The sequence below is a fragment of the Podarcis pityusensis genome (assembly GCF_964106645.2).
Source record: "Podarcis pityusensis genome assembly, chromosome: 6".
NCBI classification, from domain to species: Eukaryota; Metazoa; Chordata; class Lepidosauria; order Squamata; family Lacertidae; genus Podarcis; species Podarcis pityusensis.
This window is the reverse complement of record NC_138030.1, coordinates 38,055,319-38,075,913: the sequence shown is the minus strand read 5'-3', so window position 1 is coordinate 38,075,913 and position 20,595 is coordinate 38,055,319. Positions and strand designations below refer to the sequence as shown.

Sequence of the window (20,595 nt, the reverse complement as noted above, 5' to 3'; positions counted from 1 at the left end):
TTGACATCTGATGGAAGGGCGTTCCACAGGTCTGGCGCCACTCATGAGAAGGCCCTCTGCCCTTATGCTGCAACTGGTCTCATTTTATTTTGTGCCTTACAGCTATTTGGGCTTGGGAATTTATCTAGTTTCAAATTATATTTACCATTCAAACATTTTAGTCTCAAGATGGCCACTGATCTATCCTGTAACTATCCTTCCTCCTAGAAATACCCATGCTTTTTTTTGAAAACTGTGGGAAGTTGGAACTGATTTTTCAGTTAAATAATATTATGCATCTTGGTTCTCTTTTTCCTAAATTCGTTATGTTTTGTGAATGCACTAAGGAGAGAGGTATTTTTCTATGGTTTATTTTACAAGACTGAAACATATTTCTCAGGTTCTTTGACAAATGCTAGCGAATATTTAAGAACATGATCTATAGGAGCAGCTGCTTAAATGCCAGGTTGCAACGTGTGTGTTGCACCCCGTGGAGGAGTGCTCCTGGCCCCCAAGAGGCTTTTGGATCAAATTCTTGACATTTCAGCAATTGGCTGGCTTGAAAAAGTTTTCTTTGTAAGAGGGAAATGGTATTAGCAACACATGCTCTATTGTTTTATGATGCTGTGCCAAAAGGATTTTCAGTTACCCATTCAGTTACAAATCACATTTGCACAGAATAAAAAAGAATCTGCTACTGAAAGTTGTATGTGTTCTTACAGAGAGATCAGTGACAAATGAAAAAGGTGTTTGGAGGGGGGGTGGAGACCAAGTGAAATGATAGCAGAATCAATACATTTAAAAATTGGACGTGGCTGGTTTGAAAATATGTTGCATTATGAAGTGAAATGCATCTATCTAAGCAGCAGGGCAAAATTAGATATGCAACACACAGCTGACCAGAATGAAGCCTCTCTCCCATGTGGCTCAGAGCCTAAGGGGAAATGTTGCCATTGATGCCACTGGGAGCTTTCCTCCAAAGGTTCCTAGCTGTGCCAGGGTAGTGTTGGGGACATTCAAATTGTTTTGGGAACCAGCAAATGGCAAGACTGACCCCACCACACTCCCTTATATTTTTGTGCTTCCTCCTTGCTGTGTGTCTCACACAATATTCTTGACTGCAGAAAACCAGGGGTGGATCTACATACAGGAAAAAAAACCCTGTAAGTCTGAAATCAAATTGTTATAACAAAAGAAAAACAAACACTAAGGAAAATCGCTTAGAATTTCTTTTGCTCTCTGGTGCCACCTGGTGTTGCATGTTTATAACCCATTCAAAACACTGTTTCTTGACTAATGTAGCTGAATCCCAGGTCTTGACTGGAGCAGCAGCCATTCAATGCAGTGGAAAATGAGCATGTATGTAAGTTGAAAGGTATATTGGGAAATGTAGTCTATTTGATAGCTGACATGTTTTTCCTCCACAAAGATTTATCTGTTACGTACTATGGGACTCTGTGACTCCATGGATTGATAATATCACAGTTTCAGAATGGGTGAACCAAAAATAAAACTAGAGCTTGCTGACATTCTTGTTGAATAATAGTCAAACACAAGGAGAAGAATGTTATGTTATATTATCTGTCATAAACTGTTCGCAGATGGTATCCTTCCTATAATTAAATGTTACAAAGGAATGAGTAGTTGAATTGGCATGTTTTGAGATGTATAAGGAGCTCTCTGCATTACATTTAATGTATTGTAAAAATTGGTACACTGGGCAAGACCACAGGTCCCTCTGGTGAAGAGGTGTAGTGCTTGCAGCCCTCCAGATGTTAGGATTCCGCAATCCAAGACAGCATAGTCAATGGTCAGGGCTGATGGGAGTTGTAGTCCAACAACATCTGGAGGGCCACAGATTCATCATTCCATATCTAGTGCAACATTGTCTTGTAACTGTGGCTAGGCAGACACTTCTCAGCTGCAGGCCATGACAATGACAACCATACCCTGTTGATTGTCCCCGTCACATGGCAATCAAAGGCAAGTTCCGAGAAGATCTGTAAAGTAGAGGTTGCATTTTTTATCTAACGACTAGAGTTTTTAACCCAATGACTTTTTAAAAATCTACCGCATAACAAAGCAATGAATTCCGTAAGATATTTTGTTCCATGTGAGAATTTTGTTGGTTGGTTAGTCCTGAAACCACTATCAATAAGTTCAATTGGTTCTAGTGTTGCGAGGGAGTAGGGAAAATAATTTCTTTCTAGTCAAGCAGTGGGGAAACTCTGGCCCATTGGCTTCTGTATTTGTCCTGTGACACCATTTTGAAGAAGCCCATACCCAACTGCCCTACACCTAATGTCATATATGATTTCAAGAGTGGAGCAAGTAAAGGCCACAAGGGCCTGATCATTTGCATAGGCCTGACAATCAGCACATTGACTTTGCCCACATAGTTTGATTTCAAACCATGAAGGCAAAAATACGTCATCTGACATTGTGGCACCAAATGTGGCCTGCAGGGGGAGATAAACATTTAGCCATTTTCTCTACATTTCCATTCAGACGAACAATGTCTCATTTGAGTCTGTTTCTCAGCTCTTATGAAGTTATACCCTCTTCTAAACTTTCTGCCTCTTGACCTAGCCAGACACCTTTTTCTATTTGACACCATTTTGATGGGGCTGTCCAACACTGAAGAAGACATATCCTACTTGGAACATAGATCTTAACTCAAGCAGATAAAGTTAGATCTCACAGCCATATGTGTTTTCAGTTTTGTAAGCTTAAGGCAATGTGGGATAGTAGCTAGATGGCTGGGGGTGGCTGTGGGAACCCCAGGTTGCCGCTCACGCCCAAACTAAATGTGGCAGTAGTTTTGTCTTTTTAAATGTGGATCTGCATCAAGCAACAAATGGGAAAATATAATTTTAAGAGCCATCCCTTCACCTTGTCAGTAATTTCATTTCCTTACCTGTGTCACTTATTCCCTTGATGTCACTTTTCTTTGAGTCTAATTTTAATATCCACACAATGAACCTCTTTTGCTCCTAAAATTGGATCCTGACCTGCCATTGACTCATGTGCTTTGGTCTGCAACTATTAAGCTTGCAGAATAGCTTAGGGCAAATCAGTCTTTCAGCTTAACCTACCTCACAGGGTTGTTATGTAAGCCAAACATGGTGCCTGTTTGAGAAGAGTTGAGTACAAAAGGAACAAATAAATAAGTATATTTATCTGGGAATACCACCTATTGAATCCCATGATACAATAGTGAATACAGTATGTGGAGGATTAGGGTATGGCAGGGACCTAAGTATCTGAGAGACATCGGGGGGGGGGGGACTCTTGCTGCCATATACAGTACTGTGACTGCTCTCTTGTGTACAACCATCCCTGGGACTCAATATTTTATTAATGCAATGGAAAGAAATGCCTGCAGCTAAAAAACAAACAGGGAGGTTTTGCTGAGTTTGGAAGACATAATAAAGGTCATACTTCTAAATTACATGAAACCAATAAAGACTGCACTTAGAGCTAAGAAGACAATTATGCTGATTACACATCTTCCAGCCATTAAATACAGATTTGTTTAGCTTTCATAAAATTATAGTGGAGAATTGTCTATTTAATTTATTGCTAGAATATGATAAATGTATACCTTTTTAATGAGGATTTAATTGTACACCTCAATGACCAGTGTAGTTTTATTATTTATTAAACAGAAATTATTCTTTAAAGCTTTCCAAACTTTGTATCATAGGAATACTTCCATTAATATAAAATATTTAATTTTCTTCCTACTAAGGCCTTGATAAATGTTCTTTCAATTAATTTGAAATTAAAAATATATGAAGTAGAGAAGACATATTTTTTCCTAAAGGTACAAAGTTCTTTACTGTTTTAGTGGATACGCATTAGTCTTACTGCTCTTACCTGAAGCATTGAAGCAACATAAAAACATTTTTTTGCACATTTCACAAAAGTTTTTTTAAATAAATAAATATAATATAATATAATAGCAAATGTGATATATATTGGTTAGAGTGTTGAACTTCGCTGTGAAAAATCCAACACCTTTATAGTTTTCTCATCTTATATAAGCCTTGGGCAAGCTAGCATTTCTCAACCCAACCAGCCTTACTGGGTTGCAAAGATATTTGATTGGCCACTTTGGGTGATGGGATGCTGGACTGTATCTGATCCAGCAGAGCTCTTCTTATAGGCATGGGTGTCTGCAGGATTTCTTCCAGCAGGATTTCTTCCAGCAAAGTAAAAACACTGAGAGAGAACAGGCTACATAGTTTCTCACCAAAAAAAAAAAAAAAGCTAAGAATAGTGGCTGTACACTTTTCCTATCTCATGTTCTACAAATGCGAGGAACCTTCTCCCTCTCTTAAAAAAACTGGGAAAGCTGGAAATTATGGTTCATCCTGGGGATGGAGGCAATGGGCCCCTTGTTTCCCTCTGGGGCCTTAGCTAAGGCTGAGTTATCTGACTTGTATTCTGCCATTATAAGAAGAAACCTGGGAGGTAGATGGCATTTTCTTGTCAGCTGGGCACTTGTAATGTGGAACAGATGAGGGAGTTAAATATGCTTAGCCTGGAGAAGAGAAGACTTAGAGTGAAATGATAGCTGTCTTCAAATTTCTAAAGGGCTGTCACATGGAAGATTGGGCAAGCTTGTTTTCTGCTGCTCCAGAGGGGAGAACCCAAACCAATGCGTTTAAAAGAAAGGAGATTCCAATTAAACATAGGAACAACTTTCTGGTGGTAAGAGTTGTTGGACTATGGAATGCATTACCACAAAAAGTGATCGTCTCTCCTTCATTGGAAGTTTTTAAACAGAGGTTGGATGGCCATCTGTCGGGGATTACTTAGCTGTGATTCCTGCATTGCAGGGGTTTGGATTAGATGACCCTGGGAGTCCCTTACAACTCCACAGTTCTATGATTCTATAACGTCAGTATCATAGACTCCATGTGCCTACTCCAGCGAACAGACATATCTGAGACTTAGGTTCACCCATCTGCCATCTAACTCCAAGGCAGTGATGGAGCTGGAACTAGTCAGAACATAGGATGCCATTTCATATGTGTCCCTTAACAGCTGCAGTTTCCTGGCGTTTTGTAGTATTAACGCACATGGGGGTTACTAGGTTGGGGAAGGCTGCATGAAAAATCAACTGATGCTGAAGGCTCTCTTCAGAAGTACATTAATACATCAGGATGAACAAGAAGGGATGAGACTGAAGCCTATTGTCAAGATGCTGCCCTCCTACATATTCATTATCCAGTTGTTATACATTACACAGTTGTTTTATATTGTTTAAAATATTGTGTAGTATTGTGCTTTAATATTTATGGTGTGTTTTAATTGTTGCAACCTGGGGAGTTAGATGGTGAAGGGCAGGTAATAAGGCATAATCATCATCATCTCCTTTCCCGGAGGACAGATCAGAGTAATGCAGTGCAATCTTATATACAGTGGTGCCTCGCAAGACGAAATTAATCCGTTCCGCGAGAGTCTTCGTCTAGCGGTTTTTTCGTCTTGCGAAGCAACCCTATTAGCGGCTTAACGGATTAGCGCTATTAGCGGTTTAGCGGCTATTAAAGGCTTAAAGGCTTAGGGGGATTAGCTGCTAAAAGGCTATTAAAGGCTATTAAAGGCTTAGCAGATTAGATAAAGGGGGGGGGGAAAGCGAAAAAAAAATCTCTAGACTCGCAAGACATTTTCATCTTGCGAAGCAAGCCCATAGGGAAATTCGTCCTGCGAAGCAACTCAAAAACGGAAAACCCTTTCGTCTAGCGGGTTTTCCGTCTTGCGAGGCATTCGTCTTGTGGGGCACCACTGTATGTCTACTCAGAAATCAGCCACACTGAATTCAAAGGAACACTCCTCGGTAAATGTAATTAGGATCGCAGCCTGTCATTAAGTGGATTTATATAACATAACATTTGAGTGGCCTTGCTTTGCTGAATACTCATACAGAAAATGTACAAATCCAGTTTTGTTGTTCCAACAGAACTAAAATCCTTTCATGGTTAAAAACAACAACAACCCTATTTATTTTAATAGAAACAGTGTCCTAACCTTCAGACTGATCAGCGGGAATGAAGTAAGCAGGTGCATACCTCTGCTACACAGGTGTTTAAATTTGTTGGAAGTCTCCCAGCCCACTGAAGACTGGATTGCATTGTGGGATTTTAAATGTTTTTTTGTTTGTTTTTTAGATTGTCATTTCGTGTGAGAATGCATTAGGCAGCAAATCCATTCATAAACTCTTATACTCTCCTGCTGCAAATCCTGCTGTGTAATGCAAGTGGCAGGTGCTGAGTCTCTGATGTTTTCCTTTAAAAACTGTGATGTAACTGATGGTGCCGCTCAGTGCTTTTTCTCAGCCAGAACTTGCCAGAACTCAGTTCCAACACCTCTCAGGTGGGTGCCATTGGAATTATAAGAGAACAAGGGAGGCACTCATGGTGAGTTCTGGCACCTCTTTTTCTAGAAAAATAGCACTGGTGTCACTCAAGAACCTCAGAGCTAAGGGCGAAATTAGGCCCTCTAGCTCTCTCTCTCTGGCCCTCAGGACCCTCCCCATGGCATGCCTCTACCCCAAGTCACACCCTCACTCCCCAGGCCACACCCCTATGTGGACCTGTTTTATCCTCTTCATCCAGTTTTTCTTTTTTCTTTTCCTAATTGGAATGTGTCAATGAACTGTAATAGCACCTCTAGCATGCCTGGTTGGAGAAAATAACTTGTAGATGACTTTTGGGTGGCTGGACTGCAGTCTGCTGTACTAAGACGAGAGCCACATTCATTACCTGACCCACCACTGGCATGCAGTCCCTGCAAAGTCTGTTTGTCTGTTCTATCTATATCTATCTACTCATAAAAGTATTTATTTAACACCAGCTCAAGAAATATCATGGTGGTGTGCAGCAATATGAAGACATTAGAAGCAGAATAAAATATTGTCCATGGAGGAAAGTGGCCCTGAAAAAGTGTTCCCTACCCCGATAAAAGGTACCTTATCACACAGAGCATAGTTAAACAATAGAACTTGGTCCCAAGAAGGCAGAAGTGGCCACCAACTTGAAAGACTTTAAAAGAGCATTAGACAAATTCATAGTGGTTAAAGCTATCAACAGCTTACTAGTCATGATGGCTATGCTCTGCCTCCACCAGTTTCTGGAAACTGCAGGAGGAGAAAATGCTCTTGCGTAGGGCTCTTGTTTGTGGGTTTCCCACAGACATCTGGTTGGCCACTGTGAGATGTTGGACTAGATGGGCCATTGGCCTGATCTAGCAGGCTGTTCTGATATGTACTGGGAACACCAGAGCACATTCATCCTCTTCCCACTCTTTCTATGATCAGCATGAAGATGGGCTCTAAGCTAGCCTACTTTTCTTCTAGCTTCTCCATGCATGTTCTGATATGAGGTGGCAACCCAAGTGAATCACAGTTGAATTTCAGAGTTGAGTCCACAGAAAAACTGAAGTTGGTGGGTGTGAAGATGTTTAAGAGGTTATATCTGAATGGTTGTCACAAATATGATGGAGCAAATTTGGTTCCTGTTGCTCTGGAGGGTTGAGCCTGAATGACATGAAAAACCAGTTAGACTAAGCATCAGGATGGTCTTCCTGATGGCATGAGCTGCTCAGTAGTGGAACATGGTGGTGATCCCTCCTTAATTAAAGGTTTTTAAGAAGAAGTTGGATAGAAACATAGGAAACCATCTTAAACTTAGTCAGACCATTGGTCCATCTAGCTCAGTGTCATCTTCTACACTGACTGGCAGGGTCTCTCCAGAATTTCAGACAGGATTTTCTCTCAGTCCTACCTAAAGAATTTGGAGATTGAACCTGGGACCTTCCGCATGGAAAGTAGATGCTCTACCACTGAACAAGTAGTTGATTTCCTGTATTGGCACAGTTGGACTAAACAGGCTCTTCCAACTCTTTGATTCTATAACTCTATTATTTGTGGGGTGGGGGTGACTCTGCAAAAGAACATCGTTTCTGTCTTTGGTTCCCACCCCTGAGCTCAGTAGGATACCCAGAGGCACAGTTTTCACTACTGTCCAATTTAGAGATGACAAGAAGCCCACGCTGTCAATGTCTTCTTGATCACACTGCAAAATATCACATAATTTTAGCTATTCAGCAATAGCTATCATATGAACCATCAGACTTAGAACATGCTTGTACTTAATGTTTCCAGAATGTCATTGTCAATTTGAGACATCAAATTGGAAGTACTGCTGTGTTGAAAATTTCTCCCACATTATTTTGAACATTCTCAATCAATAAGTGAAAAAAGAAATTGCATTTGAAATTATCAAAGGGAAAAGAAAATGCTGATGAAATTCTCATGGGTGGGGTTGCACTTATCTTACTTTTGAGATGGTTGAGGAGTTTCTCCTTCCTTCCATTCTCCAAATCATCTCATCCATGATCTGCAATCTGCAGACCCTTCTGGTGCCCGTATACCACTCAGGGCAGTTAAAAACCATTTAAATTCACAATGAAATAATAATATAGCTCTAGAACAATTCATCATTTGAAGCTGAGTTGTGGGAGGCTCAGGACAAAAGCAAAAGCAATTACTCCTTCACATAGTGCATAGTTAACTTGTGGAATTCCTGCCACAAGATGTGATGATAGCCACTAGGTCAGATGGCTTTTTAAACAGAATTAGAAACATTAATGAACAATATTGCTATCAATGGCTAATAGTGATGACTTTATGTTAGCTGTAGGATCAGTGTCAGGATGCTTGTGAATAGCAGTTGCTATGGATAAAAGAACAGGAGGGAGCTATGCCCTCATAACAACATAGTAAGACCAGGCTGGATCAGACCAAAATCATGTTCTCACAGTATCCAACCTGATAACTAAAGGAAGTCCTTGGTCACCTTCATATCCTGTTTATGGGCTTCCTATGGGCATGTGGTTGGCCACTGTAGGACTAGATAGGACTGGAAAACCTAAGAACATATAAAGGGCAAAAGGCATATATTTAATATAGGTTTTTTTTAATAGTAACAACCCTGTTTCTGCTGTTTGGATGTGTGCTAAAATGATTGCAAAACTGCTAATGGCAGCATGCTGAAATATTGACTATCCTAGACCAAATAACTACTGTAGTAGTTTCAGCTTTCTTCCTTTTACTATAAAGAGGTATTACCAACACATGCAATAGCTATCCTCAGGCTGGTGAGAAACTGATTTTTTGTTGGGCCAACTGTGTGGGCAGCTGAGAATCCCACCCCCACCCCAATAAAGGGATTTGTTTAGAGTTTGTTGGAAGAAGCTTTCTCTCCCCCCCTTCCCCCACAATCCCTACTGCCCAGCTGGCATAACTTTGATGGTTGAGCGGGTTTTTGTTTGATAATGAAAGGGACCAACTGGTAAGTGAAGTCCAAGTCGTCAGAAGCTGGCTTTGTCTGCAGCCATTAGCAGTTTCACAGAAGCTTTACAGAGAGAAATTTCCGTGACTCCCAGTGCTCAGAATGGAAGAGGCAATGGCATTCCTGGGATGGCTTTGCTGCTAGACAGCCGGACCAGGTGGAGCCACAGCCCTGCCTGCCAATCAAATCATTGAGCAGCTTCACACATCACATTGTCCCACTCTCACTGCCAGATGGACTCCTCTGTTCTTGTAGCACCACCTTCTGACCTTCACACCCACCCAGCTCTCCAGTCTCTGAAATGAGTGCAAACTGCAAGCCATTACAAGTAGATGTCAAATATAAGCATTTTTCCTCTATAGAAGAGTAAGGCAAGTGTTGTTTGATACTGTCATCAAACCGTACACATGTCGTTGGACCGATAAATCCTGCCATGGACTGCTCCTTCGATATGAAATCTGGGGAGATGAAATAATGTTTTGTAGTATTGGGGGGTTGGGGGGGAATTGCCATTATCTCCTATGCAGTCTTGCCACTTCATTACATTTTCCCTAGGATTTATGTCCACCTGTCAGGGATGCTGTGGTTGCAACTTGAAATGCAGACCCTGCACTGAGCAGTGGGGTTGGATATGTGACCTGCAAGGTCCCTCCAGCTCTATGGTTCTATGATTCTAAATAATGTAGAAATCTGTGTGCCAGTGCCCTCGTTATCCTCAACAGAATAGTTCCCCCCCGCCCCACATTGCATGACGGTTTCTGCTAAAACCAGTTTTGCTGGTTTCTGTTATTCTTCAGGCTGAACCTGGGGAGATCCAATCCATCTTCTCAAATGGGAGCTGAAGAGTGGCATAACTCAACAATGGAGTGTATGGCTGTTGGTGACACCTATTGGTTAGTGTCCATGTCATCATTTGGAACCAAGGAATGAACACACACAAACCAGGTCTACATCAGATTTACAACTGCTTGTAAAAAAATCATTTTTTTAAAGAGGAATTAACACATGTGATATGTATACATAAATGTATTTTTAAAAAAACTTTACACAGACATACCACAACCCATAACCTTCTACACTACATGCCTATCTTGGAGGTGAAGGGAAAAACACATTTGTACCCAGGCTCAGCGTCTCATTCTGCCCATTTATCTCCTCCTTCTTTGTGCACCCACTTCTTTTCAATACACAAACAGGATACTAACTGTACAGTACTGTGCCTATCTGGATGTTGTCTTCTTTTTTAACACTGATTTTCTGCTATGCTACTGAACATCTCATCCAATAGCCATTATTTTACTGTCAGGCAAACAACTTGGATGATCTATCTTTCTTCTCAGACAATATTATATCCCCCTCCCCAACAAGTGACTCTGAATTATAATATCCCTTATTTATCACCATGCTTTTTAAAGCAATGATGTTAAGGCTCTTATCCTTTATCTTTCTTTTCTTTTGGTGTGTTATGAATGTCACATTTTATTTATCAAGATCGGCCTGTGATTCCTCTGTAGACACTGCAAAGAATGGCTTTATGATTTCCAATCTGCCAAGACAGAATCTCTGTAGAACACTACTCTCCGCACTTATTCAAGAGACAGAACATACCAACTTTCTGTTTTGTTTTGTACTTTAAAAAACCAGGCAAAATAAGCTGCTGAAAGTGGACTGATTCCACACCTCCACTAGCGAAATTACCACAGGCCTATCCACTATACTTACAAAATATATAACCATTGAATTTTCTTTAAAGAATACACAATATGATGATGATGCTGTTTCTTACCCACCACAAGGTCCCAGAACAGTTTAAGTACACTTAGGCAACAATGATTGAAGGTCACAACTTTTGGATCTAGCAGTTCCCTGCAGTTTTCCATTAAATGTGATCCATGATGCTTTTAAATACGCTTTGCAACCCAATCCTAAGTTTAAAGTTACTTTAGTAGCTTTAAATATTTAACTAAATTCAAAAGAGAATTTTTAGATATGGTAGGGCAGGCAATCTCGTAGGCCACTTTGCCCAGAATGCCTTCCTCTGGAATACCTTCAGCCTATCCTCAGAGCAAGAGCTAGAGTTCAAGATGTGGCCAGCACTCATCAGCAAAGCAACAAACAAGGGATGGGAGGTGAGAAAACAGAGGCTATGGCAGTGGCAGAGAGTAGAAGGCTCAAGGGAGTCATATACCATTTGGATAGCTGGCACTTGGATAACTGCTTGGGCTGGTGCTGCAAGGAAGTGGGGGGAGGGTGTCTGGGCATGCAAATATGCCATCCCCACCACCCAAGGCAATTACCTCATTTTGTCTCACAATAGAGTCACCCCTGGCTCCTCCCCTATGCAGACAGGAATACCAGAAGATGGTCATTGTAGATTTTTAAGGGGATATTTAATGAGACCTTTCACAAGCACCATAGGAGGTAATGATTGTTGCCATGCTAGAGACCCCTATCCTAGATTAAATACAGCCATACCTCGGGTTGAATGTGCTTTGGGTTGGGCGCATTCGAGTTGCACTCTGCGGCAACCCAGAAGTAATGGAGCGTGTTACTTCCGGGTTTCACTGCTCGCACATGCGCAGACGCTCAAAATGATGTCACGTGCATGCGTGGAAGCGGCAAAACGCGACACGCGCAGACGCGCCATCACGGCTTACGTTGCGTTCAGGATGCGAACGGGGCTCCAGAACGGATCCCGTTCGCATCCCGAGGTACCACTGCCCCATAAAGCACAAGGGGGAAAGCTTCTGAATGTGTGAATTGAGTTTAGAGGAGAGCAACTTGTGCAGGACAGTTTGCAATGGTATCTGCTTTGGTTTTGCCATGCATTATTTTAAGCCACATAAGCAAAAAGATTGGATAGATCTTTATAAGATGGTATTTTCCTTTCTTGACATTTAAAGGGCTCAATTAGCCACTTGAGGCTGCAATACACAGTTCATTTAGTCCTAATGAGGCATTAGGTGGCTTTTGAGGAACCAGTGATATAGTTTACCACTATCAATGGTTATTATTTCAGGACCAAAGTCAATGTGGCTATACAGCCATGTTTATTGCTCATGTACCTTCTGTGTTGACATATAAAGCAAGGAGAGGGCTTTATTTTAACATGAAAATTGGCCCACAGGCAAAAGGAGAGACCACTCCTACTTTTGCTTCATTGCCCCAGGCACCCAGGGCTGTATCCAAAGTATTATTATGTAATCCTCATATCAATGGAAGGATTTCTGCTTGCACAACAGGACTCCTTAAACCTGTTCTGGGGTTCCCTCAGTGCACTGGAGCAGATTTGGGGAGGATGCTGGGAAGGCACAGTGGGGTGGAGGAGAGGGAGGAAGTCCCATTGCATAAGTGGAAATCCTTGGGAAACAGGACAGGTTAGCTGCCTATCACCTATTGTTCTTAACCCAGCTGAGATACCAAAAGGAAGCCAAGCTCGGCAGCAAAATACTTGAAGCAACAGAACATGGAACAATAATTCTAGGAAGGCTCACTTGTGAAGCCTTTTTCACACACACACCCATCTTGCTTTATACATGGAGGAAGCCAGTTTGACCCTCAGGTTCCCTGCAAATTCAAGCAAATGATTCCACCAAATGTATTCATTTTAGAGTTTAGTGGGGGGTTGTTGCAAGAATGGCATACACAGATCAAACGTTTCTCAATTGAAAGCCTCCCTTTGTATGAGCTTTGTCCAAGGCATCATGTTTCATTGTTACAGCTATGTAGTGCCGGGCAAGAACGGGTGAACAGGCACCACAATAATAGGGTTTGTATGATATAAAACTAATTTGAAAAATAGCCCATTAACATTAATACAAATTTGGTATTCTGATCTATTTCTGAATCCATTACAGATGATTCTGTGGTCATAGATATCGGAAACAGAATATACGCAATAAGATTACCATTGATACGGAACATATAATGCTGTTTTTGAAGATGGGAATTATTTAATTCCAAAAAATTGTCTCCAATTAGGGACAAAGGAGAGGCTAGTCATGTGGTAGTGGGCTAGAAGGAAGAAGAGGTGGAGAGACAGAGTGGGTGAGGTAGGGCTGGCAGAAAAGCTACTTAATACTATTCTTACCGGACAAGGTCCACTCAACATCACACCACCTTGCAGCAGCTTTTCTTCATACATGGGAAATGATTAATAATACATATTTTCATCTCTTGCCCATGGATAGGAAATTAGCTGAGGTATGATTTTGAGTGGATGAGTTTTAAGTGGCTGGCAAGGAAAGGGTAGAGGAATACAGGCAACCTTCTTATACCAAGTCTAACATGGCCAGTTTGGATTCATGAGGGAAAAGGGCCTTTTCAGTGGCAGCCCCCTGGTTATGAAATGTTCTTTTTCGGGAGGCCTGTATGGTGCCCACATTGCTGTCTTTGGTATATCAGGTTAAGACTTTTATGTTTTACCAGGCCTTTTAAGTCCCTATGGTATCCATTGGTGAATTTAATATTTATGTATTTGGTAGCTGTTTTAGTTTTACATTTGTTTATTGGGTTTTTTGATGACATTCTCTTAGGTTTATTGTGGTTTTATTGTTTTTGTTCTCCTTTTATTTGTAGAATGCTTAGAGAATTGATTTTATGAGGCATCTCATAAATATACTAAATAAGTAAAATAAGTAAAATAAAATAAAATAATTCAAAGCATGTGCTATACCACTGAGCTATAGCCATTTCCTGAAGTGGATTATGCAGCACACTTTCTCCCTTTCTGGAGATCCCCTATCCAGTCCTCTGCTAAAGGTTTCAGCCTCCCAGAGCCAGTGGGGATGGGGAAAGAGCCGCAGAACCACATGTCGTGTGTAATTCTGTTGCAGCTTAATTAAATAGAGGAATTTTAATTTGGGGACAAAAAGAAGCCAGTGAAAATATAGTGTGATTCTCTCAGGTTACATATCCCTTCAACATTTCACAGATAAAAGTGGGCACATTTGTGCCATTATTACATCCCTCCTCTCACACACAGGACTGCTGCACTTGTGCCCTCTTCATTCTTATACAGAAGGCTCTTCTCTGCTTGCTATACACTGTATCCCTTTATTCCATAATAGTTTGTTATATATAGTCAGCATCTTGGTCAATGGGCAGCTAGTGCAGAATGCAGCAGCGCGATTGTTGCCTGGCATGGGCCATAGATTGCATATAACACTTCTGCTGAAAGACCTGCACTGGCTGCCAGTATGCTACTCAGCCAAATTTAAGGGGCAATAACTAAATAATTGCACAACTAGAACAACTCCCCCCTTTCTTAATTATTTGATTTATTGAATTTTCATTTTTTTACACATTTTTCTATAGACATTACATTGAACTCCCCTTGTGACATCCCATCCATTCTTCCATGATGTTATGTAGAACAACTTTCCCTGGTGCAACAGAACCCCCCCCCTTCTCCTCCGCTCAATGTGTGCCCTGCACCACCCCAAAAGCTGCTCCAGATTTGCCCAGGCCTCTTCATTTATTTGTTTGTTCAGCTTAAATCATTTTTAACTGCAAAGTGGGGTTTTAGGCAGCAGCTGCATTTTTACCGGCTATATTTTTATCTTGTATTTTCTATGTTGTATTATTGGCATGCTGCATTTTGTATTTCAAACTGGACACTAATAATCAGATACACTGAGAATCCTGCTGAAGGGTAGGATCTAAATATTCAAAACATATTAAAATAAATCTGATTTTGGAGACAGGATGGGAATGAATTTTCTTTCTCAGCACTCATTGGGGGACTATGCATTGCTGAGGTAAATGGAACCCATGTTCTTCCAAACTCAACAAACACAACATTTGTTTGACTCGCTGGCATGAACAAGGAACATCCAGAATGAAGTTTTGCATGGTGAACTGGAAAGATCAATAGAGCATCAGTTTTGTCTTTTGCACAGGAATATCTTTCACCCTTTTTGTCCTTCATCGTCATTCTAATAAGCATACAAGATATTTTGAAAAGCATCTAATTGCAAGCTAGATCAATTGCCTTTTGCTGTATTGCACAGCGCGGTGATTAGAGAACTCCCTGCTGTGTGTGTAAGTGTTCACTAAGTCTTGGAAAGGTTGCTTCCACCCACCTTCCCCCTGGTTAGACAGACAGAAAAAAATGCTTGGAAACAGAATCCATCTGGCTAAGTTTAAGAGCCCACCCCCTGCCTAAGTTTAAGAGCCCCCTTACTCAGAGAAGAAATGAAATTAGGATTTCTTTCCTGGGGTCATGTGCATGTGCAAGTAGGGATACCATGCTGGTTCTGTTTACATTCAGAAACATCCTAAGTCATGCAAATGCCCATCAAAGCTCCATCTGAGACTCCATTAAACATTTGGGCTGTCAGCCAGAACATGGCTGCATCAAAAGACGGCATGAATGATTACAGACGCATTTAGGGAGCATTAACAGAATCATTTTGTCTGCCGTAGTGTTTGGGTGCATTTGAAATACAAAGGAGGAATAAAATGAAGAATTTTCTGCTTGTAAGTCATGGTGATGTATTAACAGCAGAGCAAGCTCTCTCACATTCGCCAGAGCCCATTTGGCACAAAGTGGTAGTCTATGTCCAGTTCTGGCAATGGAGGCAAACTCATTTATCACTGTATATCTTATATGTTCTTCTGTATAATATATCTTTTAAAAACAGCATGGGAGGATAGGCTCCAATCAAGAGACGGGCTCCAACCACAAGCCTCTGGGCAGTATATTCTTCACTGAGTGACCCATTCAGGATACTTTAAATCAGTCTATGAACTCATCATCATGACAGCCTGATCAGAATTACATAGGTAGCAAAGACGGGTGGAATCCAAAGTGTTTCAGTGCAGATACTGAGTAATGGTGGTAGCTTATTTGTGCTGTCCAGTGAAAGCGACTTTTGCCCCATGGTGCCCCAACCTTTCAGGGGCTTGGTTGGAAAAAGTGCAGGATCTGCCACTGCAGCAGAGAGTGGAAAAGCTTCTGCATGCAAAATACATGGTGTTTTGGAACCTAGTCAGTGATTCTTTCCATCATAACGTTTGAATGATCACAATTCAAATAACAGGGGCCCTGTCATATCCTCTCTACAGAGGTATAGATTGAAAGGCTGTAGCCTACTTGCAGAAGCTGAAATTACAAAGCTGAAATTTAAAACTTTAACTGGTGTCTTAGCATCCCTCCTCTTTATTTAAACAGTAACCCACAACCTTCTATTTACAGACAGATTTTTACACCATATGGGAGCTTAATAAAATATGCCAACATTTCTTGGCTGCTGGAGGACCCATAATTATTCTTGACTTTCTGTAATTTCTTTTCTAGTTTTGCCTGAATAAAGCATTCCCTCTGTCAAAGTCTATCCCACAGCCTTGTATTTGTTGCGAGGAGCATATGCACCTTAGACCCTTCTAATCCTGGACACATTTTATGGGCCAAAAATTTGCAAGAGTTGCTGTTGCCTTTCAATCCTATTCAGTTGGTGCCCCCTCCATATCTTTATGCTGCACAGAGGAGAAAATGAGACCACACTTGCTGGTCCTGCCCTCCAACATCCACACATTTTATGGAATATTATAAAAAGAAGTGTGACATGTGCACCTATATGCACATAGGTTCTTTACATATGTTCTCTGAAACAGAGATATCACAGTGCTAGTGTCCAGCAGGGAATGTGATATCAGAAGCAGGGCCAGTTGGCATGGTCTTGCTCCCTCCTCCCACTATACATGTGTTTAACAGGTGTAGCACAACACTGGGATAGTTAGTGAGCTCGTGAATGGTGAGGGATGGGGATTGTCTCTGTTCTCCCAGGGTCTTGATGCCTGCACAGTCATCTGATTGTCTGTATGGAGCTTGCATATTAATACATGAAGTTCAGGACCAAAAGCAGATGCTGCAGTTCTTAATTCCTTCCCCCTCTCCATGCACTCACCTACTGCCAATGATTTTGTTTATTAGCTGAAGAGATTTCTAAGAACAATCACCAACATTAATTTATTAGATGGAAACATTAATCCTTGTGCATGTAGCCACTCAGGATAGGGGGACAAAGGAACATTTGTGTTTGAGAACACATGCATGCTTATCGCTCACATGATTGCACCCACACAGGCACACTATTCTATCATAACAAGAAACCAAACTGGATGTCATCAACAGATGGTCAAATGTTTTGAAATGTATAGCATCAGTCTCGGTCATCCTAGCATCTTTTTTCCTGGCAGAAACTCTGTGCCTTCACAGCAGGCAGAAATTTTACAGATGCAGCATTCTCTATCACTGTATCACAGTGCCAGAGAATATTGTACCTACTGTCTTTTTGCTTCTACCTACTGCATTCTTGAAATGTAAAAGGCACAGTGCCCCCTTTGAGCGGCACTCGTATAACATATGGAGGCTATACCAGCAATTTGATAACTGTAACAGTATGACAACTTGGTTTTATTTTGTCCTCTGTTCACACACGACTCAGCCTGGCATCCATCTCAGAAAACAGCTTGAGCCCTGAAGTATGCTCTGTCTTAAACTTTTCAGAATAAACAAATCTGCCCTTTGGCTACTAGGTGGCAACAACATGAATATATCTTATTGTTTCCCACCACCAGCTTCAACCCAAACAAGAAAATACAGATTTTCCAGGAAACAATTGCACTTGGTGAGTATTCAGAGAAAGAGAATCCCTCAATTACCTGCAACAGGACCTTCCTGTGTAATCTCATTATGCAGGCTTGACACGAAGATGAAATCATCATTATGAAGATTTTCTTGGCCTAATTATAATGGAAGACAGCAAAAGAGTCAAGGAGATGGGCTCCAACATATGCAGGGCCAAAGCTTTTACCATTACATTTGTTGCATTTATACCCCCCTTTTTCTCCAAGAAGTTCAAGGTGATATGAACACCTCTCCCCCATTTCTGCCTCACAACAGTCCTGTGAAGTAAGTTATGCTGAGAAATAGTGACTGGCTCAAGGTTACTCAGTGTACTTCATGGATGAATGAGGATTTGAACCCTGGTTTCCCCAGTCCTTCTCCAGCACTCTAACCAGTACAGCACACTGGCTTTCAAAAGTTGCACTTGGTGTCAGAAACACGGATTCATATGAACATAGGAAGCTGCCTTATACTGAGTCAGACTACTGGTCAATATAGCTCAGTATGTCTGCACTGACTGGCAGGGGATTTCCAAAGTTCCAGATAGGAAATTTTTCCCAGCCCGGCTTGCAGATGCCAAGGATTGAGCCTCGGACCTTCTGAATGCAAAGCAGATGTTCTACCACTGACCTGGTTTCATATTATAAAACCAGCATCTTGAACTGATCTTAGCAGAAAACAATCCTGGTGTAGAAGTTAACTAGAAGAATCTAAATCTTCAAAAGTATATTGCACCTTTGCAATCTCCTGGCAAGTGCTCAAAATAAATGCAGTTTGGGAAGGTATTTTTCCTTGTTAGGGATTCCCCAAAGGAACAATTGGCATTTTGTTTTGTTTTTCCTGGGGGTAAGACACACAAAAGATTTTTCAGAATTTGCCACAAAGCTTCTGTAATTAGTTCTCTTGATGGCCTTCCAGGTCCATGGCTAACCACAAAAGAAGGCTGAGAGGGATCCTAATAAGGGCTCTGAAAAATCCTGCTCTTTGCGGGCTGAAGATATCCCTTTTCTGCTGTAATGAAAAAGGCCTCTTGTCCAGCGCTCTCCAACAATCTGCCTTTAATGGGGTTACGATTGCAGAGGAAAAGCATTTTATATGGAACCAGGTTTACATTATCCTTGCTATTGGAGATCTAGCTTGCAAGGCTGTTCAAATCCTTTAATCCATAAATAGGATTGGAGCCAGAGCTGGGCTGCCTTCCAAAACTGTAATCTCCAGTATATGAATTATTACAAAAAGATTAGGGTGTTTCTCAAGTAATAACATTTCAAATAAATCAGCTTTCATGGAGAAACAGCAAACTAATATTAGAAATAACAATATAAAGACATATAAAGCTACTTGCTAGTGTATCTCACGTAACTGCGCAAGATTCCTTTTTTCATCCATAGTTTTCTCTTTTGCGCCTCTTACCTCCTCCTATTTTTTGAGGCAAATAAAAACAAATGTTTCCCTTTCTTTTTTTCCTATTCATAAAGAACAGAATTGGTGGTTGTTGCTTTTTTAAAACAAGCACCACCATGGACCGAGGGGGTGTTCTTTGATAAGCTATGATGATCTGCGTTCATCTACAGTTTACTCACACCAGAATAGACAGGCATCTCCAGCAAGAGCAATCCTAACAGAGTACTGCTGCTGGCACTCAAGGGTGTGCCAGACCCACCACATTGGCAGCCCAGACGTTCATGATGGATGGGGGGGGGGCAGGCAGATTGAGCCCAATGCAGGCCAGCCTCAGGTGTGAGCACAGTCTGGGATCCAAGGAATCCTGGGCTTTCTGCAAGCAGGGATACCACTAGTGGGCCTTCTGCCCACATGTATATTCAGCAGATGTCAGCAGGCTGGCTTAGTGGCCTGGGTGTGTTTGTTTATGGCAGCCCATAAAAATAGCTCAAAAATGGCAATTTGCGATTTTGCCAAAAAAGCGCTACAACGTTGGCTGCCTGAGGTGACCACCTTACTTGGCCTAACAGTCTGGCTAGTCCTGTCAGGTTCTTATTCACGTTTCTTAATTATTTGTTTAAGCTAGTGGGAACTGTGCCATACCTGAGGGGTACAGGGTGGGTAGCAAAATTCTCTCTACTACAACAGGAAGTAAATTAAATGCCATATACCATACATTAAATCACCTTGAGCTTGTTGGAGGAAAGGTGGAATAAAATAAGAACGAACTCAGTCCCTTGTTCAGATGTGTATGGCCACCAATGCCTCTTCCAATTTTCTGTGGAGTAACTAAGATGAGCCTGTTGTGAGTCAAACCATATAAGGAAGAAGATGTGGCTTTATAAAGTACTGCACAACCCAAGTGCAGTGGTGCCTTGCAAGATGAAATTAATTCGTTCCGCGAGTTTTTTTGTCTAGCGAATTTTTCGTCTTGCGAAGCACGAAATCCCATAGGAATGCATTGAAATTCAATTAATGCGTTCCTATCGTCAAAAAAAGTCCAAACAAAGCCAAATTTGGTACAACAAGAGTTTATTAAGTGCTCTTTAAAGTCACACATACTGTAAAGAGCATTTCAAAAATTGAAGGAACAGTAAATTAAGTTTCTAAACATGACAGAAAAACATTTAAAAATCAACAAAGTGTACAGTACATTTTCTAAGACTCTGGGGGACAACTCGA

At 41.2% G+C, this 20,595-nt stretch overlaps 1 long non-coding RNA gene across 2 annotated transcripts in view; it reads right to left on the bottom strand.

Annotated features, from left to right (window-relative positions):
- LOC308479357 overlaps positions 1-20,273 on the bottom strand; it is a 91,246-nt gene extending 70,973 nt beyond the window's left edge. For both annotated transcript variants that reach the window (XR_013987639.1, XR_013987640.1), the window contains exons 1-2: positions 20,100-20,273; positions 18,006-18,086 (exon numbers count right to left, since the gene is read on the bottom strand). This is a non-coding gene — a long non-coding RNA (uncharacterized lncRNA). The remainder of the gene's footprint in view (positions 1-18,005; positions 18,087-20,099) is intronic.
- Positions 20,274-20,595: the final 322 nt, after the last annotated feature.